This window comes from Centroberyx gerrardi, chromosome 10, assembly GCF_048128805.1.
Source record: "Centroberyx gerrardi isolate f3 chromosome 10, fCenGer3.hap1.cur.20231027, whole genome shotgun sequence".
Lineage (NCBI taxonomy): Eukaryota > Metazoa > Chordata > Actinopteri > Beryciformes > Berycidae > Centroberyx > Centroberyx gerrardi.
The window spans coordinates 25411451-25423031 of NC_136006.1; positions in this window are offsets into that span (position 1 = coordinate 25411451).

Here is an 11581-nt window from a genome sequence, read left to right on the forward strand (position 1 = left end):
ATTCGGCTCCACAGAAACACATTTGATTTCACTATAAATTAGATTTGTCCTCAGATTTGTCCCAGATAAAACCTGCCTGATTGCTTTACCATAATGATTATGGTTGGATGCTAAACTAAGATGCTATTGTTTTACTCAGCACAGTTATCATTAGGCTATCTACTGTTTACTGTCTTATAGTTTAATGCCTAAAATGCATTTAGAGACAGATGTTGGTCTGAAAATCAACAAACATTTGACTTTCAAATATTTGAGTTGGGTAAGATGAATTGCAGCGTTTTTAAGCCATTGATGAAATATAGACGAAACCAATATCAACAACTTTTTTGTTTCATGAAATTAGAACAGTAGATTTGCTTGACAGGTAATGAGTCCTACTGTTCTCTGCTGAATGGTCAGGAGCAGGGAAACATGGCAGCCTGTCTGACAGCCTGCCTCTGGGCTTGATGTGTAGCAGGAGAGTTGTCAGTTTGAGACTGACCGAGGCGAGACCCGAAACAAACACCAAACAGAGCAGTCAATACACCTCACACACATGCAGGTACCAGCGCAGGCTTGTGTGTGCACACCGAAACTCAGTGTGCAGCAACCTACCTCCCAACATCATTTTCATAAAGCATGTCTCAGTTGTGTTAAGGTTTAAAAATCCTTCTTTAACCTTCATCTACTCCTCTTCAGTATCTTATTGTTAAGACTGTTGAGACTTAATATTATATTGTTCTAATATATTAGACTTAATAGGATTTTATTATGGTATCTATCTTGGCATTATCTTGGTATGAATGTTTGTTCATTTTATGCACTAAATAAATAAATGTAAACCTAAGTGGATTTAATTGGGTAAAAATCCAAATGGGATCACAGCCCTATACCTATCACCTGGATTCACCTGGTTGGTCTATTTCAGGGAAACATCTGGTACACTCAAAACAAACGAGTATTACAGTACGTGCACACGCACATAGACACAAACACACACTTGCTTCTCATTACTTGTTAACCCACTTCCCTTAATAGAAGGCTGATAGTCTGTCCTCGGCCTCGGAGCTGCTGGATGTCCTCCAGAAGGCAGATCAGCACAGTTGTTGCAAGGAAGTACATAAGCCCCAATGTGACGATGGCAAATGATGATGGATGATTGTTCATTACTGAACCTGGAAATGCGATGGCACTGACCACTTTGCATAGTTGGGAGGTTTGTTTGACAGATTGGACAAAATAACGCAACAACTACATGAAAAAGGATTTTCATTTTAAAGTAACTATGTTTAGGCAGGGCTGCCATTTGGAAACTGCTTGTGTCTAAGGTCAGCGCACAAAGACACATAACCTGGTGTAAGAAGCAAAAAACCTGAACCCCCAAGCAATGTCAATGTCAGCAAAGTCATCTGATCTAATGAGTGGCCTTTCACCCTTTTCCTTCATCCACACAGGTTTACATCTGGAGAAAGCCAAATATTATCTTCCACCCACTGTGTCTGTTGCCAACTGTTGAACATGGTGGTGGATCTGTGCTGGTATGGGCAGCCATCTACTGGGAGACAGTAGGTCTGATGATTGCTCTGCATGGTCATATACAGGATATACAGTCCATTTAATAGGATCATGAGCACCCTAGGGTGCAAACACCATTCCCTCATGATGTCCCATGTTCTAAGATGACAATTTACCCATGTGCACTGCTAAACAAATTCAAGAGTGTCTTCACAGATACCAGGATGAAGTCAAACTCCTTCCATGGCCCCAGTCAGCACATCTAAACATCACTGAACCTTAATGGGAAGTAGATTTCCACTCCTTCATCCCTCAAATAACTGGAGGCTTTCCTTCTTGTAGAATTTGCCTTATTCACATAGCAGCCAAATTTGATTTAGGTTTGATTTACGTTATACTCAACCAGTCAAATGTAATATAAACACCAAATGTATCCTTTGATATCGCTGAGAGATGAGCAGAGCTGGAGGCCTAATTACCCAAGAAGGTTCAAATGAAAGGCTACTGCAACTTACCAGATCTAATTCTTCTTACATAACAGCCTTGATTATTTAATGTTTTACCAGGCATAAAAAAAATAACAACAGCCATTCTGGAGATACTCTAGTGTTCTGGGAAAGAAAAGTTTAATATTTCCTTCTTAATCCCCTTTATAAATTTGAATAAACTTCATGTTTCCAAGGAGCTCAGAACTGTGTCATTAGCAGTCTGCTTTCAATCTCAAGTGGGTCTCATGTTAGGCAGCTTGCCACAACACACACACGCACAAGCACACACACACACACACACACACACACACACACACACACACACACACACACCTACACACACACACACACACACACACACACACACACACACACACACACACAGAGTTCTCTGCCTGACAATTAGAGCAAACTACATTCCTCAGAGTCCAACCTGCCAATATTGGACAGAGAGTAATGAACTTTACAATTTATTTTTTAAAAAGACAGATACTTTCCAACAATTTCCCAGGTTTGTGCTGGAGGATTCGATTTTCTACACCTCTTTCTGATTTGTGAAATCCTTAAAATTCTTCACTGCTTGCAAATATCTGAGTGAACCATGTCAGGACATTTTTAAACAATTTTATTAGACTCTGCATTATTTCCATAGTTGATAAGGTCTAATATACCTCACTTGTTCTTTGGAGAGCACAGTGAAATCTGATTAAGCCCGACCATTGGCCTGAGGTCTGGCTGTACTCTGGACAATACCTTTGGACAGGTATGAGGTTGGATAAGCAGGCATGGAGAACATCACATGGATGATAATAGAATTAACTGCAATTCTCCTACCTTGTAATGTCATTTGTCATATTTTCTCTCTATCTCATTCCCGCTATGCTGTATTGCCTTTTCAGTGGGTCATGTATTCTTGTATGTATGCAGTACATTCACAGTAATAAAGTATTTTTATTCACAGTAAGAAGTATGCTCATTAAATGTGCATAGTTTATTACAGTAGCTGTGGCGTTTGCAGTGTGCATGCAGGCCATCTGTATGATGGCATTACAAAATGAATGCTCCATGTCTATTTCCCAGTCTGTAGTGTGTCTTGTTAAGCTATAATACTTGCCATAGCTCCAGCTGTAATAACTCCTCCAGTAATTTATGTTCCTGTCTACAATCGCCAGCATTAATAAACTGGTGCCCTGGGGACTGGGGAGGCTGTGTGTGTGTGTGCGTGTGTGTGCGTGTGCGTGTGTGTGCGTATGTGGGTGTGGGTGTTTGTTTGTGTGTGCATGCGATTCCTGAGTATTTGTATGTGTGTACACTTTGGAAGATGTAAATGGTTTGGCCATAAAAAAAATACAGCCTGCTGTACTTTGTGAGTTTAAATTCCTTCTTGGATTTTCAGTCATGGTGGCAGGCATCATTCCAGAATGATATACTTTATTTTTATTTTGAGAAATACACCTAAATCCCTTGAATTAAAAAGGAATGGATTGATGCAGTCATAGAGACAGTTGTCACATAGGATGGATGGAAGAAATAAACTGAATAAATGGAAGAAATAAAAGTACTGAGTATCTAATTGGGACCATTTGGCTTCATATTAAATTTAGTAATGTAATATAGGTTTGCCTTTTTTTTTTCATCTCCCTATTTGTCAATATGCTCAGATGTCAATTGTTTTGTTTTTTTCTTGTTTTGTTTCACTGTATTATCCATGTTTACATAATCCCAATTTGCTTCATAATTCTATTTCTATTATGTTTTCTCTGCTGTATCCTATTACTATTTGCTACTGCAACAAGCAGTTTTCCACATAGGGATCATTAAATGACTCAACTAGAGAAACTTCATCAACAGAAAATCCAAGGAGAAAGACGTCACAGTACTGGACACACTTTGATTGACAGCTGATCTCTGGGAAGAGCAGTGCAGAAACACCACAGCAGTGAGCGCTGAGCATCAAAGAGACAAAATGAAGAAACAATAAGAAACTCAGGGATTACTAATTTAAATGACCAAAAAGCCCTCCTTTTCCTCCAGAAGTAACTTGTGTTTCCAGTGGGATTAGCTCCCAAACGGCAAGGACAGGAGCAAGGGCGTAGCTGATGGGTGGAGACTCTCAGTCCAGCCCATCTCTCATATGAGCTAAGGGAGACACAGTAAATGTCTCGCCTTCCCATTCATCTCTCCCCCCTTCCTCTTTTTTTCTCTCCCTTTATCTCTCTATCCCGAGGAGTGGGGCACTTAGTCTAATGTGAATAACGGTGACTATTTTCCTGACTGGCCCCTCTCTGCTGCCCTTATTGAAAAAGCAGTAAATGGGCTGAGATGCATTGCTATAAATTACATCATCCCTCTTCCTCGTCTTTGTTTTTACAGTAGCTTGCCTTTCTTCTTTCTTATTATTGTTTCTCTCTATTTTTTTTTAGTTCACTATCTCTTTCCGTTTTTTTTTTCTTTGATGTTGTCCTTATGTCTCAACCCCCCAAAGATTAGGGACATGATGGACCAGTACTCAGCTTCCAGTGGTAGCGGGTTATACACAAATAATTTATCCTGACCCTGAAAAAGCTTGAAAAGGGAAAACTAACATGGCTAGTGTTGTGTGGCATGTCACATTATTACTGAAATATGCCAGAATTGATAAAGAATGGCCAAATCATACGCAAAAGAGGACATGTTGGAAAGAAAAAAGTCTCTGTATTCATTTACTGCATTCATTTTGGCCATGATTGTGAACTTTCCTGTCCTGCTCCTGTTATTTTGCAGCATAATACATGTGTTGAAATTATCAGTTGCATATGTTCATATAACCCCAATTTTCTATATTCCTGTTTATATTCTAATGTTCTGTTTATATTCTATTTTTCTTTGCTGTATCCTATTGCTGTTTGCTGCAGCAGTGATCGTATCGTATCATATCATATTGCATCGCATCGCATCATATCACATCGCATCGCATCGCATCGCATCGCATCACAGCGTATCACATCACATCACATCACATCACATCACATCACATCACATCACATCACATCACATCACATCACATCACATCGTATCACATCGTATCACATCACATCACATCACATCGTATCACATCGTATCACATCACATCCTATCACATCACATCGTATCACATCACATCACATCGTATCACATCGTATCACATCACATCACATCACATCGCATCGCATCACATCACATCACATCACATCACATCACATCACATCACATCATATCACATCACATCACATCACATCACATCACATCATATCACATCACATCACATCACATCACATCACATCACATCACATCACATCGTATCACATCACATCACATCACATCGTATCACATCACATCACATCACATCACATCACATCACATCACATCACATCACATCACATCGTATCACATCACATCGTATCACATCGTATCACATCACATCACATCACATCACATCACATCACATCGTATCACATCACATCACATCACATCACATCACATCACATCACATCACATCACATCGTATCACATCACATCACATCACATCGTATCACATCGTATCACATCACATCCTATCACATCACATCGTATCACATCACATCACATCGTATCACATCGTATCACATCACATCACATCGCATCGCATCGCATCGCATCGCATCGCATCACATCACATCACATCACATCACATCACATCACATCATATCACATCACATCACATCACATCACATCACATCACATCACATCGTATCACATCACATCACATCACATCACATCACATCACATCACATCGTATCACATCACATCACATCACATCACATCACATCACATCACATCACATCGTATCACATCACATCACATCACATCACATCGTATCACATCACATCGTATCACATCGTATCACATCACATCACATCACATCACATCACATCACATCACATCACATCGTATCACATCACATCACATCACATCATATCACATCACATCACATCACATCACATCACATCACATCACATCACATCACATCGTATCACATCACATCACATCACATCACATCACATCACATCACATCGTATCACATCACATCACATCACATCACATCACATCGTATCACATCACATCGTATCACATCACATCACATCGTATCACATCACATCACATCGTATCACATCACATCACATCGTATCACATCACATCACATCACATCACATCACATCACATCGTATCACATCACATCACATCACATCACATCACATCACATCACATCGTATCACATCACATCGTATCACATCATATTGTATCGTATTGTATCATAGTTGAAGTGCATAGTGAAGCATTACAAGCAGGTTATAAACCTATAGAACTGATAACCTACTCATATGAGACATTAAACATTAGAAAATTACATTCTATTTAATATCAAGTCATCAACCATCCAGATGCCCCATTCAATTCCCTAATTTTTTTACATTTTGACATTTATGTTCTTCTGATGGCCATGACTCATCAGAGTAAATTAGGGCTAAATCAGATGAGGTTGATGTAAAATAAATTTCAGCCATCTTTCACCCTCTCTCTCGTTCCCGGGCTCTTAGATTCCTAATGAGCTCTGTTGGCAATGATTTTATTCCAAAGCAGGGACCAGTAAAAAGATTTGAAGGGTGTCCAAGAGTGTAATTGGGTGTTTTTTCATCAGCACTTCCAACTGCCTTACTAACTCTTGGTCGTTTTACAGAGAATAAGTCATGAGCTGTGCTGCAGGGCTGAGTGTGTGTCTGTGTGTGTGTGTGTGTGTGTGTGTGTGTAAAGTACATGCAATTGATGACGTTCAGGGAATTCTCCGTCACTTCAAACGCAGAGGAAACTTCAGTGAGGACAAATTGGGAGTCGTGAGGCCTGCGGCTTGGCTTAGGGTTACGAGAGATAGATACATAGAGAGCGAGAGAGAGAGAGAGAGAGAGAGAGAGAGAGAAAGACAAGGAAAGGGGAAACATTTCAAACATAAAATGTTAACTTGAGCTGGGAGTTCAATCAGAGGATTGTGGTGACAAACACAAACACGGCTCATCAGGAGTCGTGTGTTTGTCATATGATTATGTACGGGCCAGTGATGCATTAAACATAAAAAGCTCCACTCAGGAACAATAAGACCTTGTGATATGTGAATCTGAATCTGAGAAAAGAAAATTAATGATATGCTGTATTCATCTACTACAATATCCTGCAATAAGCCCGGGGGGCTTGGCAGTCGAACATCAGTTTAAAGCCTGTTCGTTAAATGTAGACTCAAAATGGACACCAGGAAAATAAAAAGATGAAATAAAAAAATAAGAGTAGCCACCATTGAGCAGCTGCACTGTAGCAGGTGGGATCAAGTGCCTTGCTCAAGGGCACAGTGGTTGTAGAGGGAGGGGAGAGCACTTTCCCCAGCCACATTTTCACAGCCAGTACAACGATTCGCACCAGCAGCCTTCCAGTTAACATGCCTGCTTCTCTAACCTCAGGCTACTGCCACCCACAATGTCAACATCTCTTTTTTCTATATATTCAAAGTGTGTGGTGGGTAATCCACTGTGCCTCAGAATTTATACTTATGTAAGTCATAGGAGGGGCATAGAAAAACACATGTCATTAAATATAGAATTGTAGCATATAGCCTACTGCATTCATGTTATGGCATGAGAATACCAGTCTAGCCTCATGGTGACTTCTAGGCCTCTTTACCACCTGGCATTAAAGGCATACTGAGTAGGATTTTACCGGTTGTGGCTTGTAAACACAACCTTCAAAGTTGACACACGCCCCCTGATCACGAAGTACAGCGAGGAGAAACTCCAAGCTGACAAGGCTCCTTCCAAAACCAGAGTGAATGGGTTTGGCTTTCACCTGTTGGCGAATATTGAAGGAGATGTGGAAGAAGAGCGACATGGAGTTGGCCTGTTTTCTGTTGTACAGGTAGGTGCTGGTTAGCTTAGCTAGCTAGGTAGCAGCTTTTCTACTACAACGAAGCTACGCTAACAACGGTAGCTAGCTGCCAGCTCACAACACACACTACCAAAAGGTCGACACCCAGAAACATCCCGAACATTCAGAAAAATTCAGGTAGAAGGCAGAGTCTGCAGACACACACTGTCACTCACTACCAATGGGCCATAAGTAATGATTGAGTAGGATCATGTTTGGATGAGTTTATGCTATTTGAAGAGGGAAAGTCCTGCTCAGTATGCAGTATGCCTTTATCATGCGTCTCATATTTGGATTCTGTTAGATATGATTTAGGTGAATTACATTTACACCTGACATTATGCATCTCCGGAAGGGTCAGATCAATATATTTGTTTGCCAATAGTGGCCTTTTATACAAAAATCTGACAATATTGTCCACCTCCAATATGATGGATAAGATGCAGTTTGTTTAATTACATATTTATTGTATATATTTCTAATGTGTCATTTTGATTCTAAGTATGCATGAACACGTTTTGTTGTTATTATTCAGTATTGTTGGTGTTCTCATTATCGTGGGTTTCAATGGAGAGTTTTAGTGTCTAGTGGTTTAAATGTTTCAGAGGGTTTCCACAATGCCAAAGGAGAAAACACTGAATACTTGTAATTTTTTAAAATCAAAATTGTCATATATAAAGACACTGAATATCGACTAATGGCAGCTTTAATTAAAAATATCGATTCGGTATCAGCCTTCAAAAACCCATATTTGTTCAGCCCTAATCTCCTGTATACTGTGCACACACACAGATTTCGTTCCCTTGACAAAATGCAGATTGCCATGCATATCACTTCCACTCATAATATTCACATCCTTTAAAATTGACAGTAAACACCTTGACCTGCTTGTTCCTCATCTAGCAGTATCCTGACAATCAATTCTGACACATATGTGAGCTGCCAGTCGCCTGTTTGACTTGTGTGTGCTCCCTAGTTAGGCCCATGCAATAAAGTTTATTTCCATTTCTGTAGTTGTTATATGTAGATTGAAGACAGATTGCCTTTACACTTGTTGCCAAATGCGTCTCCGACCACCTCTGGTTTGGATGATCAGATCTTCTATACATCCTGAGTGTATTTAATCCTGGATTTGATGTGTTTTTGCTCTTTCTGAATTCGATCTGATCGTCCAGAACGCATGTTATTTCCAGGTGTAAAGGGGAACAAAAAATTCCTGATCCTTTTCTAGTGAGTGTGTTTTCGCGAGTCTGAATGTACCTTTAATGTAATGCTTTATGATCTTGGTGACATCAAACTAATCTCACATCTGTCGCCTGCAGACAAATCATCTGTCACTGTGTGGCAGATTTGTTTGACACTTACACTAATAACTATTACATCTCCTCAGATATCTCAATCTCTCTTAAGAGAATAATAGTTTGCTGTTAGCTATTGGTCTGGAGGTGTAGAAGGTGTGTTAATAATTCACACAAGATACAGCACTGATGGAGATGGTTATCACTGATCTACACTGTTAATCTTTTTTTTTTTTGTCTTGAGGTTCCTTATGCCATGCATGAAGATTGAAACGTGGTCCTATGCATAGGAAATCCAACCAAAATATACAGAATCCAGAAAAAGATGATTCTTAATTTTTCTCACAGTTTGGATCTCTGGTCAGAAAATGACATTATGAGAAGCTAGTGGACTGTCATCATGCGTGAGATACAAGGTCAAACCCTAACCCTAACCCAGACAGTGTTTCAATACTGACAGACCAACCTTGGCATTCCCCCTTTCTCATTAGTTCATAGCGAAGAGGTTAAGGTGATAGGAACACGTCACTGCTTCACAAACCAACCAAAAACAAGGCTGTTCCCCAAACCAAGGGCAAGATGAGAAAGAACCTTTGGTGACATGTTTGGTGATAACTGGTCATCACTTTGTCAATCATTGTGTCCAGCACTGTGACGTCTTTTTCTTTGGATTTTCTGTTGATGCAGTTTGAGTTTCTCCCTTTCTTTGTCTGTTCAGCCATGGTGGCTATCATGCTAACTACCCAGTTCTTCTTCTGTTTATTCCAAACAAACTGGAAACGTAAAACACATCACTTCCTGTACACCAGAGGATTTTTCCCAGGAAAGAGCTACCAGACACCGGGTGTTTAGAACAGCAAATGTAAAGGCTTTGATGAACTGGATACAGGTCATCAACTGGATACTCAATGAAAGTTGATGACTTTAAACTTTAAGCTCATATGCAGCTCTTTTCAGGTGAAAAAAACAGTCCAGCAAAACACCTACTTTGTTTTTTTATTTTATGATTTCTACTTGGGAGGTGGAATTTGGTGTGGAAAAACAGGATGAAGACTTCTTCCATCAATCTGGGGTCAGAATGTTATATCAGCAATGTATGTGTGTGTGTGTGTGTGTGTGTGTGTGTGTGTGTGTGTTTGTTTGTGTGTGCATGCGATTCCTGAGTATTTGTGTGTGTGCGTGCAGGGAGTTGATTGACCAGCAGAGGATTTAATCTAGCGGTTGGTGCCCGCTTGGACACATCAATCAAAACACCCACCTCAGAATCTTATAACTGCCGAAACTGTCAGGGCTGTCAATCTCACACACACACACACACACACACACACACACACACACACGCTCTGTCAGTCCACATATCAATGTGGAGATAACATTGAGAGAGATTTGTCTATCTTTCCATTGCTCACTAAAAAGTTTGGAATAAAACACTGTTACAGAAAGCTGCCATGTGTTAAATAGACGTGTAAATCAGCATCCAGGTAAATCAGGTAATCTGTAAAATATAAAACATGTTATAACACCAGTACGTACAGATGGAAAGAGAAAAACAAATCATCAATGTGCCAAATAATATAATTTATTCAACTGACCTCACATGTTTATTACTATACTCTTATGGACACTGCATGAATAAATAAATAGCTGTAATTTCACTGTCACCAAACAGATATCATTTTCAATGCTGCATTTAAAAGTAGACTAATTTGTTCCTATGCTTTTTTGGTATATACATTTATCACACAAAAATACAGTATCATTGCAATTTACGACATAGAGCCACAAATATGTGTCAGTCCAACAGCTGACATGGATTTTTTTGTTTAGTTGGTGAATCAACCTAAGCTACGACACACCCATGTCCGCCTTTACGAGGCTTATCTGATGAAGAGGAAGGTTTACATTCACATTCAAGTCCAATGAGATTGCCTGATGCATTTTCTTCATGTGGACCCGACACTGACACTTTGCATAGCATCAGACCAGCAGCCACCCAACTCAGCTTGAAAGGTCAACTTGGTGGCGTGACGTCAAACCCACAACTGAGACACGTTTACTTCAATCACCTCTTTTTGGAGGGAAGAGATCGTTGTGGTGACGACTTCACTAACCACTAAGCCATCCTGCCTCCCTAATTGAAAAATGATTTTGAAAAAGTTGCCATTTTTTGTGAGTGTTCCTCGGCCATTCAGTTTGGAAGCAACATCCCACCACTCAGTTGACCTTTAAATTAAGGCATTCAGAATAGATTGAAAGAGACTCGGTACAGACACCAACAAACCACGACAATGCTGAGAGGAGATGGACACACAGAAACCAACTGGACAACAGAAACAC